This window comes from Triticum aestivum, chromosome 5D (genome assembly GCF_018294505.1).
Source record: "Triticum aestivum cultivar Chinese Spring chromosome 5D, IWGSC CS RefSeq v2.1, whole genome shotgun sequence".
NCBI classification, from domain to species: domain Eukaryota; kingdom Viridiplantae; phylum Streptophyta; class Magnoliopsida; order Poales; family Poaceae; genus Triticum; species Triticum aestivum.
Genome location: NC_057808.1, coordinates 136822031 through 136843809, shown reverse-complemented (window position 1 = coordinate 136843809; position 21779 = coordinate 136822031).

Genomic DNA, 21779 nt, shown 5'->3' with positions numbered 1-21779 from the left:
CCTATACCTCTCGGCAGTTGAAGCCCAACGAGAAGAACTACCCCACTCACGATCTTGAGTTGGCGGCAGTTGTCCATGCATTGATTACGTGGAGACATCTCTTGTTGGGAAGACAAGTGGACATTTTCACTGATCACAAGAGTCTCAAGTATATCTTCACTCAGCCCAACCTCAACCTCAGGCAGACTCGATGGGTCGAAATGATTCAAGAGTACAATCCGAGTATTGAATATACTCCAGGCAAGCAAATGTCATTGCAGATGCTTTAAGCAGGAAAGCTTATTGCAACAGCTTAATTCTCAAGCCTTTCCAGCCGGATCTTTGTGAAGCTTTCCGCAAGCTGAATCTCCAAGTTGTTCCTCAAGGCGTTCTTGCCAACCTCATAGTATCTCCTACTTTGGAAGATCAAATTCGTGAGGCACAACTCCTTGATGCCATGGTGAAGAAGGTGAAACGTGGTATCGACAAGGGTCTTTCCAAATACAAGTGCTATCGCATTGATGACAGAGACACTTTGTTCTTCGAGGACCGAATTGTGGTTCCGAAAGGTGATCTAAGGAAAGTCATAATGAACGAGGCGCACAATTCTCTCCTTTCCATTCATCCTGGAAGTACGAAGATGTATCATGACCTCAAGCAGTCGTATTGGTGGACTCGAATGAAGCGAGAAATTGCTCAATTCGTGAATGAATGTGATGTCTGCCGAAGAGTGAAAGCAGAACACCAACGACCAGCTGGTCTCCTCCAACCTCTTGCTATCCCAGAATGGAAGTTTGATCATATCGAAATGGACTTCGTGACTGGATTTCCCAAGTCCAAGCGCGGAAATGACGCTATCTTCGTTGTCATTGACAAGCTCTCTAAAGTGGCTCATTTCCTTCCTATCAAAGAATCCATCACAGCAGCTCAGCTGGCAGAGCTCTACACCTCCAGAATTGTCTCCTTGCACGGCATTCCACAATTGATTTCTTCAGATCGTGGAAGTATCTTCACCTCTAAGTTCTGGGACTCCTTCCAGAAGGCCATGGGCACTAACATTCGCTTCAGCACAGCTTTTCACCCTCAAACTAGTGGCCAAGTCGAGCGAGTCAATCAAATTCTTGAAGATATGCTCAGGGCTTGTGTCATTTCCTTTGGCATGAAATGGGAAGATTGTCTTATGCTGAATTCTCCTACAACAACAGCTTCCAAGCGAGTTCGGGCAAGGCCCCATTCGAGATTCTCTATGGCAGAAAGTGCCGTACTCCTCTCAATTGGTCAGAGACTGGTGAACGCCAACTTCTTGGCAATGACTTAATCACTGAAGCTGAAGAAATGTGTAAAGTCATCCGTGATAATCTCAAAGCCGCGCAATCGCGTCAGAAGAGTTACTATGATAGTAAGCATCGTGATTTGGCTTTCGAGATCGGAGACCATGTCTACCTCCGCGTCTCTCCAATGAAAGGCACTCGTCGCTTCGGTATCAAAGGGAAACTTGCCCCTAGATACGTGGGTCCTTTCAAGATCTTTGGCAAAAGAGGCGACCTCGCCTATCAACTTGAGCTTCCTTCCAACTTCGCGAACGTGCACGATGTGTTCCACGTGTCACAGCTCCGCAAGTGCTTCAAGACGCCTGAGCGCACTATCGACTTCGAAGAGATTGACCTCCAAGAAGATTTGTCTTATCATGAGCACCCAGTTGCTATTCTTGAAGAAACTGAGCGCAAGACTCGCAACAAGTCTATCAAATTCCTCAAAGTGAAGTGGTCGCACCATTCCGACTGGGAAGCCACCTGGGAACGCGAGGACCATCTCCGTTCCGAATATCCGGAGTTCTTTCAGTCCTAGATCTCAGGACGAGATCCTCTCGTAGTGGTGGAGTGTTGTAACACCCCGGATGTAACTTGCCATATTTGTAACTCCGACTCTTGCCATTTTCGGCTATGTGATATGTTTTTCCCTCCGTTGTCGGGTTTTGTCTTTCGTTTTGTATTTTGTCATGTCATGCATTTTCATATCATGTCGTCATGTGCATTGCATTCGCATACGTGTTCGTCTCATGCATCCGAGCATTTTCCCCGTTGTCCGTTTTCCAATCCGGCGCTCGTATCTCCTCCGGTGCACCCTTCTAGTTTTCTTTCGTGTGCGTGTGTCAAACTTTCCCGGAATGGACCGAGGCTTGTCAAGTGGTCTTATTATACCACCCGGAGACTACCGGTCAAGTTTCGTTCCATTCGGAGGTCGTTTGGTACTCCAACGGTCAACCGGGCATCCGCAATGTCCATTTGAGTGTCCAGCACAAACCCCCTCCAAAACCAGCCCAAAGCCCACCAAACTCTCTTCCATGCTCTAGGTCGTTCGATCACGATCGTGTGGGCGAAAACCGCACCTCATTTGGAGTCTCCTAGCTCCCTCTACCTATAAATGAGTGGGCATCCCGAAAAACGAAATCTCAGACGAAACCCTAACCCTCTCCCTCCGCGCCGGGCCGGACGCGTCCGCCCGCGCCGCCCGGCCACCCCGCGAGCGCCACGTGTCCCGCCGGCCTCTCCCTCCGCGCCGGCCCGCGAGCCCGCCGCGGGCCCGCCTGAGCCCGCCGTCGCCTCCTCCGCGCCCGCGCGTGCCCGCCGCCTCCGCCCGCCGGTCTCCTCGCCGCCGGCCGAGCTCCTCCGCCGCCGCCCGACGTCCGCCGGCCGCCGCCGCGCCGCGGGCCCCGCCTCCGACCGCCGCCGCGCCGGCCCCCGCCTCCTCCGGCGTCCTCCTCCGCCGCCGGGCCCTCCTCCGGCTAGGCCGCCGCCGGCCCCTGCCTTGCCTCCGGCCGGCCCGAGCGCCTCGAGCTCGCCCGACCTCGACCCGATCCAGTACGGTAGCCTCCCCGTTGACTTCCCTCGCTCGTTTTTTTTCCCAAAAGTCCCAGAATTCCATCAGCAAGTGCCTATGTTCCCGATGTCGTAACTTCTTGCATGTAGCTCCGATTCGCGCGTGTAATATGTCAAATTGTTCGTCTCATAATGCTCTACATTTTGTTCAATTGCACCATGTTCATTAGAGGTCATATTGATGCCCAAAGCTTCGTTGGAAGAGGGCTAGTTGCTGTTAATCTCTGGTTCTTATCAGAACTTGGAGATTTGTCATTTTTGTATCATTTATTCTGTGCATCTTTTGAGCATGATCTCTACATGTGTTTTGAAGTATGCCATTCCATATTTCCAGTGGTTTAGTCCATGTATTTTGGTAGTCTTTGTGGTGACTAGCACAAGCATGCAAAGTTGGCCCCGTAATATTTCTGATTTCAGGGACTTAGTGATTTCTAAGTCCTTGTCTGCTGTAATTTCGTTGCCATGTAAACTTGATGCTAGAGATAGATCCATGCATATTTTGGAAATGTTCAGTAAGGATGTTTTGTAGCTATAGTTGTAAACCATCCATTCCTGCAATTGTTTGCAATTTTAGAGGACCATAGCATGACTCAATCTTGCTCTACTTTTGCTATAAAATATTTCTGACAGATTCTTAACATGACATGCATTATTGCCAAGCTTATTGTAGTTGGTCCATACATGCTATGCAATTGTTCTTGCCATGGATAGCTTCATAAACATGCCATCTTGCGGTAGGTGTGTTTGGTTTGTCATGCATTGCTCTGTAGTGAGTGCATAAAGATCACAAAGAGGCCTACATATTAATATTTCTGCCATGCTCTGTTTTCTGCCAAGTCTGAAACCTGATAACGAAACTTGCTAAGTTTACATGCTTTCCATCATATCTTATGGTCCTTTTTGGCTTATGGTCAGTAAGGGACTTTTGTCATGTGCATTTAGTAGAACACTACCATGCCTTGTTTTCCTATGTTAAGTTCCTGTAGCATGTTGATTTCGTGCTCTGAACATTGCTACCTGATGCTGATTTCTGCCATGTCCAGTTTTTCACCAAGTCTGTGAACCTGTAATCTTTTGCACTTTTTCCATGCTTGTTTGGGCTTGATATGTTGTGAACTAGCCGTAGCTCAGTGTTTATATTTTGTCAAGCATCTCCTGTAGATTACTGCCATGTGCTTTGTTGCTATGTTGGGGTGCTGTAGCATTGTTACTTGTTGCATTTTAAGTGCTATCTTGCTGTTTATCGCAGATTGGTGTCATTCTTGTTTTGCTTGCCATTTGCAAACCGTGCATCCGATTCCGGTGATCTTTATATCGATTTCGACCGAAATCATCTCATCTTTCCAGTGGCATGCTTGGTTTGCCAAGTTACTTCCATGTTCATCATTTTCCTTCCGGAGCACGCATATGCATCGCATATCATATCTTGCATATCATACATGTCTTGCATCATGTTGCTTGTGCATTTCTCGTTGTTGATTGTGGTTCCGTTTGTTTGTGTTCTTGTCTTGGGTAGAGCCGGGAGACGAGTTCGTGAACGAGGAACCTGTCGAGTACGCTTACGAGGATCAAGCTTTCGACAACTCTGAGAATCTTGCAGGCAAGATGACCACCCCTCGAAATCACTTCTATCTTTGCTATGCTAGTTGTTCGCTCTATTGCCATGCTCGCTACCTATCACTTGCTATATCATGTCTCCTATTTCAGCCATGTCAGCCCCTAACCATCCTTTCCTAGCAAACCGTTGTTTGGCTATGTTACCGCTTTTGCTCAGCCCCTCTTATAGCGTTGCTAGTTGCAGGTGAAGTTGAAGTTTGTTCCATGTCGGAACATGGATATGTTGGGATATCACAATATCTCTTATTTAATTAATGCATCTATATATTTTGGTAAAGGGTGGAAGGCTCGGCCTTATGCCTGGTGTTTTGTTCCACTCTTGCCGCCCTAGTTACTGTTATACCGGGATTATGTTCCTTGAGTTTGCGTTCCTTACGCGGTCGGGTGATTTATGGGACCCCCTTGACAGTTCGCCTTGAATAAAACTCCTCCAGCAAGGCCCAACCTTGGTTTTACCATTTGCGACCTATACCTTTTTCCCCCGGGTTTTCTAGAGCCCGAGGGTCATCTTTATTTTAAACCCCCGGGCCAGTGCTCCTCTGAGTATTGGTCCAAACTGTCAGTCGCCGGTGGCCACCAGGGGCAACTCTGGTCTGGCCTATCGGAAGCTTGGACAATCCGGTGTGCCCTGAGAACGAGATATGTGCAGCTCCTATCGGGATTTGTCGGCACATTCGGGAGGCTTTGCTGGTCTTGTTTTACCATTGTCGAGATGTCTTGTAAACCGGGATTCCGAGACTGATCGGGTCTTTCCGGGAGAAGGTTTATCCTTCGTTGACCGTGAGAGCTTATGATGGGCTAAGTTGGGACACCCCTGCAGGGTATTATCTTTCGAAAGCCGTGCCCGCGGTTATGAGGCAGATGGGAATTTGTTAATGTCCGGTTGTAGATAACTTGTCACTTGACCCAATTAAAATACACCAAGTGCGTGTGTAGCCGTGATGGTCTCTTCTCGGCGGAGTCCGGGAAGTGAACACGGTCTGTGTTATGTATGACGTAAGTAGGTGTTCAGGACCTCTTCTTGGTCATTGCTAGATGACGTCCGTTCCTTTGCTTCTCTTCTCGCTCTCATTTGCGCAAGTTAGCCACCATATATGCTTTTGCCGCTGCAGCTCCACCTCTTTGCACCTCCTTTCCCTATAAGCTTAAATAGTCTTGATCTCGCGGGTGTGAGATTGCTGAGTCCCCGTGACTCACAGATACTTCCAACACCAGTTGCAGGTGCCGACGATGCCAGTGCAGACGATGGCGTCGATCTCAAGTGGGAGTTCGACGAGGAACGTGGTCGTTACTATGTGTCTTTTCCTGATGATCAGTAGTGGAGCCCAGTTGGGACGATCGGGGATCTAGCATTTGGGGTTGTCTTATTTTCATCTGGATTTTGACCGTAGCCGGTCTATATGATTGTATTTTGGATGATGTATGATGATATTTATGTATTGTGTGAAGTGGCGATTGTAAGCCAACTCTTTATCCCATTCTTGTTCATTACATGGGATTGTGTGAAGATGACCCTTCTTGCGACAAAACCACTATGCGGTTATGCCTCTAAGTCGTGCCTCGACACGTGGGAGATATAGCCACATCGTGGGTGTTACAGGTTTCCTCTACGATGCAGAGCGAGGCACACCCGAAGCATTGGTTTGCTGCGGTCAGCCGTAGGCTGAAAAAGTGGCAGAGAAGCGCCACCGAGTGTGTCACGCATAGGAAGGCCTCGCATAAAAAGGAAAAGGCGGAAAAGGGGAGAACGGATTTTGGCTCGAGATGCAGCGCATGGACCTCGTAGTGTAAGAGAATGGCGTTGAAAGAAGTTGGAGAATGGTGGCAGCAGACCGGGGAAGTGTGAGTGAAGGTGGAGGACGGCGGAGGTGGCGTCGAGGTCGGTGGTCAGGTGCGAAGCCGACCAGATCTGAGTGGCCCCCCACTCGTTAGAGGCAACTGCGGTCTTTGGGAGCACCTTGCTAAGCCCCTCGGCATTGATGATCATGGGCTTACGCACAGCGGGCTCTGGCACCACCTCCACGACCGCCACCTCCTTCACCCTTCCCTTCCTACCCGAGGTTCCCATGGTGGTGCAACCAAGATCTGGGGTGGCGAAGCTTCAAAGCGGAAGGAGTTGTGCGCAAGAAGGAAGGCGCGGCATGACGGCATGCACACAAGGAAGGTAATGATGGTCTCACGTCATGTGCGGGCAGGCTTTATGTCAGCGGGGTAGTCACCGAGGCGTTGTGGGAGAAGTGGGGGCGTCTATTGTCACATCATGCACCACACGTCGTGCCTGGCCCACAGGCAATTGGGGCCCATGCTGTTTTGCCCCTGAATAGGCTGGAACGTGCGCGCCGCGGGTCTAGGGGCTACTGTCAGACCCGTGGAGCCTAGGTTATCTAGGCCTGCCTGCCTTCGGCCTAGGGCGCAACTCATGGTAGAGGCCCACTAGGTGGCCCACCAGCGGGCACCTCGAGCAAAACCCCTCATGAGGCCCTGGCCACCTGAGGACCCCTCCTCTGGGAGAGGACAAGCAAGATAGCGGCTTCACCGAGAGCCACGCGAGGTGGCTTCCCGAGGTTGCCTCCCAAGGCACCATCCCGGAGGCATGCTAGGCAAGGGTTGTTCGGCTCGGCCGCACGTTCTCGTGTCCATCATGTCAGTGACGTGCGCGGCGACGAACGGTAGCAGAAGCCGTACCAGCAGGTGCAGATGAAGAGGTTTACCCCTTTTGTGCTAAGGGAGCAAGGCCATCAATTTAGTTCCCAAAGCAACCCCCAAAGGTTGCCTGATCGGTGAAAGAGGACCAAGAGGGAGGGTGCGCAGGGCGGAGGTCATCCTCGAGCCCACCGGCGCATCATGGACGGTCGCTGGGCAGGCAAAGACCGCCTTTTTGTCAGGATACACTACAAAAAATCACTTCCGTGATGATACGTGTTTGTCACAGTAGGTCATGTTTTCTGTCATGCATGTACATCGATGACGATTCTATGACAGAATCAAGATAGTCATACCTGTGCTGTCGTAGAAGTGTTGCATGACAATACCAAAATTATCATCACGGAAGTGTCCACTTCCATGACAATAAATGGCGCGTCACGGAAGTGTTTTCGTCAAGGGTAACCAACACGTGGCATCCATCATAACCGGTCGCCATTAAGCTATCGGGTTCCGGTTTGGATCATATAACCCGTTAACAGCCCGGACTAATGGGGATTTTCCATGTGTAAAATTCTCATTCGCCGGAGGATCCACATGTCAGCTCATTGTTGAGACATATTTCATCCCTACAATGGACGGAAGACGCGTATGATATGTCGACATGTGGCACAGCCCAACAGTGGCCCATTTAAGGTAAAAAGGTCGGCCCAGCTAAATACCCACCATATTTTTCACACTAGTGGGCCGGCCCAAGAACAGCCTGCCTGTTTTGCGTCAAATTACGGCCCATAACAGATCTGGCCCGTTCATAGCCTGTCATGTTTTGGGCTAAATTACGGCCCATATCAGATCAGGCCCATTAACAGGCCACTGTTCTTTTGGGCCCATTCTAAGCCGGGTTTGTATTTCAGCCTGTTAAATCCCCATTTACCAGTTTGGCCCGATAATCGTTTCGGCCTATTAGCGGCCCTTGGTGCATCTGGGCAGTTTTCGGCCCGGTTTCACTTCAGGCCATTTAATGACCTGTGCTGAAATTGGGCTATTTCTTGTCCGAAGTGAATTTAGGCCTCTTAACGTCCCATAGTCTTCATGGATAAATTTCAGCCCAATGTGCCTACCGGCCTGTTAATGTCCCGTGTAATAGTTGGGCCTAATTATAGCCCGCGTTGAATCCGGCCTGCTTACAGCCCATCTGTTAATGGCCCGTGACACATTTGGGCCGATGACCCGCGTTGATACCGGCCTGCTTAAAGCCCATAATTTTATTGGGCCAAACAAGGCCCGAGATACATTTTGGCCTATTAACGACTCGTTTGCTGTTTGGGCCAAACATGGGCCTATGTCAGTTTCGGCCTGTGTTGGCCCGTGAATTTTTTGGCTCAACACCAGCCCAATCTAGTTTTTAGCCTGTTAAAAGCCCATGGTATTCTCTGGCCAGCTGACCCGAACTTTACTCGGCATGTTAAAGGCGGAAAACTACTATATGTTTAGACCTGCTAATGGCCCAAGATGATTATAGGCCCATGTTTTAGCCCATATATAGAGAGTTACGGGACGACCTGAAGACCGACAACATTGAGATCCGTTGAAGCTTCCGGCCTAAATTACAACATACTGACTAAGAATAAACCTAGACTATACAATAAAGAAATTACGACATATCACATCCATTAGGCATCAAACTTCGCCACCGGTGATAATAAAGCGCAACGAGACCGCACATTACATATACGGGGCATCAAAGGTCACCACCAGTGCATATAAAAGCACCGACAAAAGAATATACAAAACTGACAGCACTTCAGAAGGCATTAGGCCTGCCCTAGATGTGCACCGCAAGCAGCAGCACAAGCTGATGAGACCTTAGTTGTCTCAATGATAGATGCTCTAACCCTAGATGCGTAGCAAGAAAGCGCGCATGGCTGTCCTCTGAGGTCTTCTTTACATCATTGACAACAAGTCGGAGCTGAGCTGAGCCAAGACTTTCCGCTTTAAGTTGAGACTGAAGAAGTCGAACTGATTGAGGCAGCAACTGCACAAAGGTAGTCTCACAGCTGCTGGTGAGTAGCTTCAATTCAATGTCTTCATCAAGACATGACCTTGAGGTCATCTCTCTCTCTCTTCAAGATGGTTTGGCTCACTATCTTCCCTAAAGTTCTGCCTCGCTTAAGAGATATGACTCCGAAAGAGAAACAAGGAGACACATAACAGGTTTCACAAATATATAAGCAGTGATAGTCAGGGTGCTGATAATTCTGTCCCATTTATATTGGCAAATAAGAAAATAAATGGATCTGTTCTGCATAAGGAACATGTTTTTACAACTACAATTTAAAACTGGCAGTTGTTGCAAACATCCAATCAGATTTAAACACCAAAGTAAATAGCAGTGGAGGAAATGTTGCCTATCCAAATATATACTAGAACAAAGTTTGAAGGCTTGAGAAGGATGAACTTACATTACATGTTAACACGGGCTGGACAAAACCCTTCTCCGTGTCGATGGAAGGATAATTCAAGAAATTCCCCAAAGAAACTTCTTTACAAGCGTTGCCTTTATTCTACATTTTGTAAAGAGTAAATATAGATCAAATAATATTGGAAGAAATAGAGGATAATGAAGCTCAGGTGCGGAGTGATGATACATAATCAAATAGCTATTAATTAAGTAGAGCGTACAAGGCAAAAGGTACTGACAAGAGGAATGCAGACATCAACGTGTGCAGTGGCATTGGCTTTATTCAACATTTTGGTAAGAGTAAATGTAGATATGATAAATTTGTGAAAGTGGAGGGCAGGGTAGACAAGATGTAGAGTAATGCTAGACAAACAACTATCTCGCAATGCAAGTACAGTAATACTACCACCGTCCGTTATTACTTGTCGCTCAAATGGATGTATCTAGAACTATTAAGTTCTAAATACATCCAATTGAGCAACAATTAATTCGATACGGAGGGAGTACATGACAACAGGTACTTACATGAGCAATCCAGAACTTCATAACCATTGTGTTGATTCTACATTTATGTAAGAGTAAATATAGATCTTATAATTTCGAGCAAAGTGAGGATAAGGAAGAGAACATTTACAGTGATGCTACATAATCAAACACCTATGAGTGTAAGTATGCCGACAAAGGGCAAGAGGTACCGACAAGAGCAATGCAGTCCCAGTATTGTTGTGAGATCCTATGATTCATTGAGAAAGAAGATTCATCTGAAATTAGTTTTCATACAAGAGAGATGGTAAGGCACATGCATAAATGTAGGAGTTCAAATTTTGAATTGATATCATAGACAGTACCTGACGCTGGGCTCTCTGCAGTTCTAATAGGGCTTTGGCCAGTGGAGTAGGGGTAAAGTGTGGTATAGTTGGGCATGTGTTTTATGTGGCTCTGGTCTATATGATTTAACATGTATCACCGCCTTTTCCAAATACTTATTTTGTACTCCTTGAGGATCTGCACTCACCCTCTTCCTTTTGGATATCTATTACGAAAGAACAACATTTGAATGAAAAAACAAAGTATGATGACACATGGAATAGGTACAGAAAATGGATAGGTATGGCATATACTCATATATGATGCTTAAACTAAGAAGATGATGGTGTAACAAAGTAGACATAATGCAAGAGGTCATATGCAAGATATGTGCGACCAATACAACCTTGCCAAGTTAGAGCAAGCACCTTGACGGGTGAATAAGATAGGCCATCCTCCACCATGCCAAGTTTGTTAGCCAGTGGATTGTTTCATAATATTCCTCTCGTGCGCCCATTCTCATATTCATTTTGATCATGTTCAATACCTTAGATGCAAGAAAACATAAAAATAAGTGAGATTATCTTTGTACATAGGTGATTCTAATCCAATACTGCCTCCCTGTAAACCCCTATGTGCTATCTCCGCAATTCTTCTAAGAGATGCCATGCATGTTGTAATTTGGTGTGTGCATTAATATAATGTGGCCTACTACTCAAAATATGAGATCTCCAGAAGTAATGATACTTCGCAGATGACATCTTCAACGTATAGTAAGGAAGAACAACTCGACTCGACCTGACCTGACAGATTCAAAATATACTAAGGAAGAACAACTCGACCTGACCTGTCGACCGCAAATGTCTCTGCTACTCTTGCCAACAAGGAACGTACTATACTTATTAAAGAAGAAGAAGAGAAGATGATCATGTTAAAGAAGAGGAGAAGAGCAAGCAGATTGAAGATATTACAAGTCTTTCTATAAAATGTCTGTTTCCACCCATGATGAACCAGAGCGCACAGGGAAATGCTATTCCTTCTGGTCTCTCCACATGTGGCTCACATGCATTTGAAACTAAAGTAGGAACATTTAGCTGACCAATTAAACATGTCTCAGTTTTACTAATATCGACATCATATCAGATTCGAATTTGTACAACTAAGCTTGTTTAGCTTGATGGGTGGAGTAGTGCTATTACAATGCGGATCACGTAGGCTGATCGTGGTCATCATAAAATGGGGAAACCGTAAGCATGATGAGTGATACATCCATTTTGCATCATGCTTTTATGACAATATTTATTGGATTATGGGCTGTTATAACACATTATATCACATTACTTATGGCTATTCTCTCTTATTTTACAAGGTTTACATGAAGAGGGAGAATGCCGGCAGCTGGAATTCCGGACTAGAAAAGGAGCAAATATTAGAGACCTATTCTGCACAACTCCAAAAGTCCTGAAACTTCACGAAGATTATTTTTGGAATAAAAAAAATATTGGGCGAAGAAAGAACCGGAGGGGGGGCACCAGCCAGCCACAAGGGTGGAGGGCGCGCCTACGCCCTGGGCACGCCCCCGACCTTGTGGGCACCCCAGTAGGCCTCCGGTGCCCATCTTTTGCTATATGGTGTCTTTTTCCCTGGAAAAAATCATAGAGAAGCTTTAGGGACGAAGCACCGCCGTCTTGAGGCGGATCCTGGGCAGAACCAATCTAGGGCACTGGCGGAGCTGTTCTTCTGGGGAAACATCCCTCCGGGAGGGGGAAATCACCGCCATCGTCAACACCATCAATCCTCTCATCAAGGGAGGGTCAATCTCCATCAACATCTTCACCAGCACCATCTCCTCTCAAACCCTAGTTCATCTCTTGTATTCGATCTTGATCCCAAAACCTCAGATTGGTACCTGTGGGTTGCTAGTAGTGTTGATTACTCCTTGTAGTTGATGCTAGTTGGTTCATTCGGTGGAAGATCATATGTTCAGATCCTTAATGATAATTAATAATCCTCTGATTATGATTATGAATATTCTTTGTGAGTAGTTACGTTTGTTCCCGAGGACATGGGAGAAGTCTTGTTATAAGTAGTCATGTGAATTTGGTATTCGTTCGATATTTTGATGAGATGTATGTTGTCTCTCGTCGACTACATGACACTTCACCATTATTTGGGCCTAGGGGAAGGCATTGGGAAGTAATAAGTAGACGATGGGTTGCTAGAGTGACAGAAGCTTAAACCCAAGCTTATGCGTTGCTTCGTAAGGGACTGATTTGGATCCATACGTTTCATGCTATGGTTAGGTTTACCTTACGGCAGCACCCAAGCTCCGGTCCAGCCACATATCAAATTATCAAAGTAACGAACGCGAATCCTATGAGCATGGTGAAAACTAACTCGACAACAATTCCCATCTGTCCTCGGGAGCGCTTTGCTTTATATAAGAGTTTTTCCAGGCTTGTCCTTTGGTACAAAAAGGATTGGGCCACCTTGCTGCATGTTGTTTACTTTTATTACTTGTTACCTGTTACGATTTATCCTATCACAAAACTATCTGTTACCGATAATTTCAGTGCTTGCAGAGAATACCTTTCTGAAAACCACTTGTCATTTCCTTCTGCTCCTCGTTGGGTTCGACACTCTTACTTATCGAAAGGACTATGATAGATCCCCTATACTTGTGGGTCCTCAAGACTCTTTTCTGGCGCCGTTACCGAGAGTGAAGTGCTTTTGGTAAGTGGAATTTGGTAAGGAAACATTTATATAGTGTGCTGAAATTTACTGTCACTTGTTACTATGGAAAATAATCCTTTGAGGGGTTTGTTCAGGGTATGTTCACCTCGACCGGAACCACAATTAGTTACTCCTCAACCTACTGCACCTACTGAAAATATTTATTATGAAATTCCGTCGGGTATGATAGAGAAACTGCTAGCTAATCCTTATGCAGGAGATGGAACGCTACATCCCGATATGCACCTAATCTATGTGGATGAAGTTTGTGGATTATTTAAGCTTCCAGGTATTCCCGAGGATGTTGTCAAGAAGAGGGTCTTCCCTTTATCTTTGAAGGTATAGGCATTGACATGGTATAGGCTATTGGATGATATTGGATATGGAACTACAACCGATCGAAATTGGAATTTCATCAGAAGTTTTATCCTATGCATCTGGTTCATCGTGATCGGAATTATATCTATAATTTTTGGTCTCGTGAAGGAGAAAGTATCTCTTAAGTTTGGGGGAGGCTTAAGTCAATGTTATATTGATGCCCCAATCATGAGCTCTCAAGAGAAATTATTATTCAAAATTTTTATGCTCGGCTTTCTCATAATGATCGATCCATGCTCGATACTTCTTGTACTGGTTCCTATATGAAGAAGGATATTGAATTCAAATGGAATTTATTGGAAAGAATTAAACGCAACTCTGAAGATTGGGATCTCGACGAAGGTAAGGAGTCAAGTATAAACCTTAAGTTCGATTGTGTTAAATCTTGTATGGATACCGATGCTTTCCGTGAATTTAGCACTAAATATGGACTTGACTCTGAGATAGTAGCTTCTTTTTGTGAATCATTTGCTACTGATGTTGATGTCCCTAAGGAGAAGTGGATTAAATATCATCCTCCCATTGAAGTTAAAGTAGTTGAACCTATTAAAGTTGAAGAAGAAACTATTACTTATAATACTGATCCTATTGTTCCTACTGCTTATATTGAGAAACCGCCATTCCCTGTTAGAATAAAGGATCATGCTAAAGCTTCAACTGTGGTTCGTAAGAGTTATACTAAAACACATACACCCTCTGAGCAAATTAAAGTTGAACCTAGTATTGCTATGGTTAAAGATCTCTTGGTTGATAATATTGATGGGCATGTTATTTACTTCTGTGATGAAGCTGCTAGAATTGCTAAACCCGATACTGAAGGTAAACATAGACCTGTTCTTGGCATGTCTGTTGTTTCTGTTAAAATTGGATATCATTGTTATCATGGCTTATGTGATGTGGGTGCTAGTATGAGTGCAATTCCTTACACATTATATAAAGAAATTATGAATGAAATTGCACCTGCCGAGATAGAAGATATTGATGTTACTATTAAGCTTGCTAATAGAGATACTATATCACCAATCGGGATTGTTGGAGATGTTGAAGTTTTGTGTGGGAAGATAAAATATCCTACTGATTTTCTTGTTCTTGGTTCCCCACAAGATATGCTTTGTCCCATTATATTTGGTAGACCCTTCTTGAATATTGTTAATGCTAAGATAGACTGCGAGAAAGATATTGTTACTGTTGGTCTAGGGGATATGTCTCATGATTTTAATTTCTCTAAATTTAAGGGAAATATCATGTTGCCAGTGACTTTCGGAGGAGAGTTGAACTATTGGATTGAGAAGGTTGTGTTTGATGTGGTCGACCTTCCCCTGCCATACAACGGAATCCTGGGACGCCCAGCTCTGGCAAAATTTATGGCGGCATCCCACTATGCCTACAACACCTTGAAGATGCCAGGGCCGGTGGGTGTCATTTCCATTCCGTCAGACGAGAAGGACACAATTATTTGCGTGGATAAGATGTACCGGGATGCAGTCGCGGTAGAGGGTGCTAAAGCCGCAGTTCCCGACAAGGAAAGCAAAGGAAAGAAGAAGGCTAGCAGGGAAACTAGCAAGGAATCTAAGAAGCGTACATCTTCGGAGTATGCTGCGCCTATTGAGGACTTGCCAGAGAGTTCCAACAGTAAGAAATCCAAGGCTGCTGCACCTTGTGTGAAAAAGGTCCCGGCAGGACTAGCTGGCGCTGATGGTACCTTTACGATCAGTGCCACCCTTGATGACAAATAGGAAAGCGCGCTCGTTGCCTTCCTGTGGGTGAATATTGATGTGTTTGCTTGGCAACCATCTGATATCCCCGGTGTTCCCAGGGAGGTAATCGAGCACCACCTTGCTGTCTGCCCACATGCCCGACCCGTCAAGCAGAAGGTCCGAAAGCCAGCCTTGGAGCGGTGGCAATTCATTGCCGAGGAAATCAAGAAACTTGAGGCAGCTGGTTTGGTCAGAGGAGTACTACATCCAACATGGTTAGCAAGCCTAGTGGTCGTACGCAAGGCAAACGAAAAATAGAGGCTTTGCATAGATTTCACAGATGTAAACAAGGTGTGCCCGAAGGACCCATTTCCCTCGCCGCGCACTGACCAGATTGTGGATTCCACCTCCGGATGGGATTTGCTCTCCTTTCTGGATGCGTACTCTAGATATCATCAGATTTTTATGTCCAAGGAAGATGAAGAGAAGACCTCATTCATCACCCGATGTGGCACATACTGCTTCGTGCGCATGCCTTTCGGGTTGAAGAGTGCCGGGTCCACTTTTGCAAGAGTAGTCCAGATTGGTTTTGAATCGCAGTTGCACAGGAACATTGAAGCTTATATGGATGATATTGTGGTCAAACCAAGGACAGATCAACCCTCATCCAGGATTTCGAAGAGACGTTTGCTAAGTTGCGCAAGATCAACTTGAATCTAAACCCGGAGAAGTGTGTGTTTGGCGTTCCCTCCAGCAAGCTACTTGGTTTCTTCGTGTCCCATCATGGGATAGAGGCCAACCCTGATAAGATCAAGGCCATTGAGCAGATTCAGGCACCTAAGACAGTTAAGGATGTGAGGCGTTTCACATGATGCGTTACCGCGCTTCGCAGGTTCATCTCCATGTCTGCACAGCGCGCCTTGCCGTTCTTCAAAATTTTGAAGAAGGCAGGGCCCATGAAGTGGACTCCGGAAGCAAATGTAACACTGCAAGATTTGAAGACCTACTTATCCTCTGTGTGCACTTTGGTTACTCCCAAACCACAAGAACCATTGCTACTATACTTGGCGGCAAGTAATCAGGTGGTTAGTGCAGCATTAGTGGCACAGCGGGAAGTGGAAGAGGCAGCAGGCCCAGCTAGTGTCCCTTTCGGGGGAGAGAGTGAGCACGGCCGGCAGGGCCAGACATGGATCAAGGCAAAGAAGAGCACGACAGCGGAGACAACCCCAAGGACGCGGCAAGGAATAGAGTGATGCAGCGCCCAGTGTACTTCGTCGGCTCCCTATTGCAGGGGGCTAGATCCAAGTACTCTGGTGTGCAAAAGTTGATTTTTGTTCTAGTCATGGCCTCAAGGAAACTGTGCCATTACTTCCAAGCCCACGAGATCACGGTTGTCACCCGCTTTCCTTTGCAAAGGATACTCCAAAACCCTGAGGCTATCGGCAGAATAGTGGAGTGGGCATTGGAGTTATCCAGCTTGGGCCTGAAGTTTGAAAGCACATCAACAATTCAGAGTAGAGCATTGGCAGAGTTTATTGCAGAATGAACACCAACCCCTGATGAAGAGGTACTGGAGACAGTCGTCCCTGGCAAGGAAGCACCCTAAGGATGGATCATGTATTTCGATGGTGCCTTCTCCCTGCAAGGTGCAGGGGCTGGCGTGCTTCTCGTTGCTCCCATTGGAGAGCACCTGAAGTACGTCGTCCAGATGCATTTTCCCAGGGAGGAGGCGACCAACAATACAGCAGAGTATGAAGGGCTCCTTGCCGGGCTCAGGATTGCCACAGAATTGGAGATCAAGAAGCTGATCATTCGAGGAGATTCACAACTTGTGGTGAGACAAGTCGACAAGGATTACCAAAGTCCATTGATGGAGGCATACGTTGAGGAAGTGAGAAGACTGGAGGAGCGCTTTGATGGATTGCAAACAGAGCACGTAACCCGTGCGGAAAACATAATTGCTGATCATCTGTCAAAGTGCACTGTGCAAAAGCTTCCTATGGAACCAGGAACTTTTGTTCTCCATCTTACTCAGCCCTCCGTATCCCCGGCAAAAATGGCCCGAAAGACGAGAAAATTGGACTGCAGTAAGCCTCTCCCGGTAGAGCCTCTCTAGGCTCTTGGCAGAGACCCTGCCGGAAACAACTCCCCTTTATTGCCAGGCTGCACCCTCTTGCCAGGCCACTGGTCCTTGCGGTCGAGGAATGCGCTCCCATGAATGCGGAGGTGCCGCTAGTCCTCATTGCCGAGCCCCAGGCTCCAACTTGGGCAAGGCACATATTCCATTTCCTCCAAACTTGAGAACTTCCCGAAGAGCAAGAAGTAGCTGAAGAGTAGCCCAGAGGGCCAGTATGTATCATTTTGTCGATGACACACTATAGAGAAGAAGGCCTAATGGTGTGAAATTGAAGTGCATTTGTCGGGAAGAAGGAAAGGAACTGCTGGCAGAAATACACAAAGACATGTGCGGCTCCCACATCGGGTCGAGGGCGTTGGTTGGGAAAGCATTCTGGCAAGGATTCTATTGGCCCATGACCCTCCAAGATGCGGTCGAGCTAGTCACCAAATGTGAAGCCTGCTAGTTCCATTCTAAGAACATCCATCTGCCTGCTCACACTACTAGGGAAAAGCCTAGCACTAGTGCGTGTTTTAGGCCTATCAGTAGCGCGGGCAGGAGCGCTACTGGTACGACGCTACAGCTAAAGGTTAGCAGTAGCGTGGGTTAACCCACGCTACTGCTATATCGACTTAGTAGTAGCGCTTTCTCCAAAGAGCGCTACTGGTAATTACTAGTAGCGCTTCTCCCAGCCCGCGCTACTACTATTATTCCGTATTTTATTTATTTTTTATTCCATGTTGTATTCATACACCTTTATACAAGTTTTCATACAACAGCAATTTAGAGATTGTTTTTACATCATAATGAGTTATTACATCACTGGGTGAAAGAACCGTGGACTAGTTTAAAGTGGATAGACATCCACTTGAAACTAATCCGCGGTTCTTTCACCCAATGATATAATAAATATCATCATCATCATATCATTAACAACTTATCATCATAATACATCATTGTCATATAACACCTCCTCATGATCATCGTTTTCATCAATGAGACATCACATAGCAAGTTGGTCACTAGTCATAATCACAACTACTCCTCATCATCAACTCTAACACATTGTACCACATAATAAACATTGTACCACATAGGACCTACTACATTCTCTTAGGACCAACTATATTCTCTTAGGTAAAATAGCATAAAACAAGATGGCCCCTGACTCTCCATTTTGGAGAATGGACATTATCTTGTCTCCAATTCTTGCCTTTCGCACAATGTTGCTTCCAAGAACCTCCTTATGACTTCCCATACATTTTTTCCATTCTTTGATTACCATGTGTTCACCGGTTTTAGAAATCCGATACGGACATGTGAGATTTGTAGGATGACCTGGCCGTATATTGAAAACATCAGGGCGACCATTCTTATATATCAGATGAGGCACACAATCCTTCAGGATTTTCTGTTGAAAAACATAGTAATAACTTCGTAGTTAGCAATGTAGTTAAGTTTTAGAAGTATGCAAAAGATGCACGGATGTCGTACTAGTAAAAAATCTTACCATGGCATCTCCATGGATGTTACCGTGGTTCAACACATGCAGTAGTGGCACATATTGACCATATTGTGGAGGAGTTTGATAATAGATATTGTAATTCTCAAGTTCAGTACAAAATGCGATCAGATGATTTTTCTCCTGATAAGTTAATTCGGAGCCATCGGTGTAGTAGGTTCTGTCTACCATCTTCCGCACATTGTTTGAAGAATGAAAATAAGCTGTCAATGGAAATAGCTGTCAACTATTTTGAAATAAATAATATAAATTAGTTAATAACTATGTTTGAGAAACTCACATAGCGGTAGAATTGGAAGGGTATCAACAAGGACCCAAATGTCCATATTGTCTTGCTCGATGTCAGGATCACCAAGATCCATGGTGACAAGCATATCCTCATAAAAACCATACATCTTGCAAAGTGCTTCCCAATATTTGCAACCAAAATGGGTTACGCTCTGAGAATTGTACAGATTTACTTCAAAATCCATACCATGATGGGTCCTTAGGTGTTTTTTCTTTGTTTTGAAACTTTCATGGTCTTCAAAACCCATCCTCTCCAAGACATAGCATCTTGCATGGCATGGGATAAGCTAGTCGAATTGTAAAAGATGAAAATTACATCTTGAAATAGTTGAAGTTGTGCTTAACTACGAAAAAACACTTGTCATTGTTGCGTACCATTTCAACATTGAAGGTCTCCTGGAGCTTAATGCTGAAGCGCCGATCTTCGTCCAGGTGAGGCCTGTCACACTGACCTCGGTCGTCGTTGCACCAGTCGCACTCCCCTGGGAGACTTTCGTCGTCCGAGTACGACATTTACTCTGTTCATAATTCAAAGATTAAAATTGTACAATTAAATATATGTACTACAAAAACTAAATTAGATCATTATTATTCATCACGGGTTGACTATCGGTCTGCCGAGTCTTTTCTTGAAAACTCTCAGCTCACGTGGTGTATACATTCGACCGTTGGTGATGATCGCTCCTCCTTTCGTCCCCGAGTGCATTACACCAAAATTTCTAGCACACGGGAACGAAGGAGAAGCGACCCCCAAGACAACAGGCGAGATTCTTCGTCCTCTCATATATGGTGGAGACTCTCCCTCACTGATTCTTCTCTGACATTTGCGACCGTCGGTGATGGTCGTTACTCCTCCTTCCCCTAGTGCATAACAAAGGTCTAGCACAAGGAGAAGAAGGAGAAACGACCCCCACGACAACAGTCGGGATTCTTCATCCTCTCATATATGGTGGAGCCTCGACAAACTTAAAGTTAACCCAAAATATCGTTTAATTATCTTTCTAGAAAATCCAGGCCACTTGATATTTCCTACATATTCTAGCACAAGTCATGCTAAAATTCACGGAAAAATCCGGCATGGCCTTTGCTAAAAAAGGACATATCGAGCGCCTGAAATTTTCCGGAACGAAAATTAATCAACACTCCAGCAAAACATAGGCCACTCGGAGGTGTAACCTGCAAACATGACCGGCCACTTGGGCAAGCACATATCCTATTTGAGCAACGCAAGATATACATGTTTTTATCTACATCATATGAGCATTCAAACTTGATGGTCATTGCATTTCAATGGTTGAAAATATGAGCAAAAACATTTCAAAATATCTTATAGGACTCATATTGACATGGAGATTTGGCTGGTCTCACCTCGAGGTCGGAGGGGGTCGGTGACGGGGACGACGGCGGGGATGATGGAGCGGCTCCTAGATTTCTGCAAAAACAAAAAACCTATAAGCTATCAACTAATCAAATGCATACGCCTTGCATAGTGGGGGTCCAATTTGAGGATTCAAAACAGGAGTACTTCTCCAATTTGAGCATTCAATAAGAAAAACCAAATCGTAAAATAAATAAGTATTCAAATTAGCATGCATTCAATAAGCAAAAGTAAATAATCTCTTGCGTCCGTACATCGTCGAATATTATCACTAATACATCCCGAATAGTATCATACATATAACATCACTAATACAACTAAAAACCCTAGAGAACAATGGGTATCGGCGCGGGCGGTGGACACCCAAAGAGAAGGAACCATCACAGGATCATAGCTCCAGTGAGATCCCTGGAGAACCTGGTAGGTATTGGAGAACCTGCGCTCCAACGCAACCATGTAGCGACAAACGTGCACGTCCTCCTCACTGACACGGTGACGTACCACCTCTGCAGGGTCCTCAAGCCTCTGCATCATCACTGGCCCACGCAACCGCCATCAAAGAAGGTTCGGGTCAACGACGGGCTGGCTCCTCACCAAGCTGCGCCCCCAGTAGATAGTGCCTCCCAATACCGGCCTGGCGGAGCCCAGTCCCGGACATGGCCCATCTGATCAAGCAGGGGTCCTCCGCCGAGTCGACGACGAGGATGCGGGATAGGTATCATCGACGTCGATGCGGGAATAATTGCTTTAACTAAAAAAATAACAACAAATGTGACATGTTCAACTAGTTGTATTAATCCAACTAGTTCTTACTAAAAATAAACTTACTATAAATAAAAATAAACTAGTTCTTACTAAAAATAAACTAGTTCAACTAGCTATATTAATTTTCTTACTAAAAATACACTTGGTCTATTAATTCAACTAGTTCTTACTAAAAATAAACTAGTTCAACTAGTTCTATTAATTTTCTTACTAATTCTATTAAACACTACTGCCCTAGTTCTTACTAACTAATTAGATGAACCTACCTAGGAACTACTACCCTAGTCAGCATCTAATTTGATGAACCCTAACTAATTTGATGCAATCTAAAATTTGATGAACCATAGTAACTTTAGCTAGGCAGAGGTAGGGGAGGGGGAGGAGGAGGCGTGCTCACCTCGGGTGCCGGCGGCGAGGGAGGGGCAGGCGGCGTCGAGGTCGGGGTCGGGGCTCGGGCGCGCGACGGAGGGCGGCGTCGAGGTCGGGGTCGGGGGCGGCGTCGAGGTCAGGGTCGGG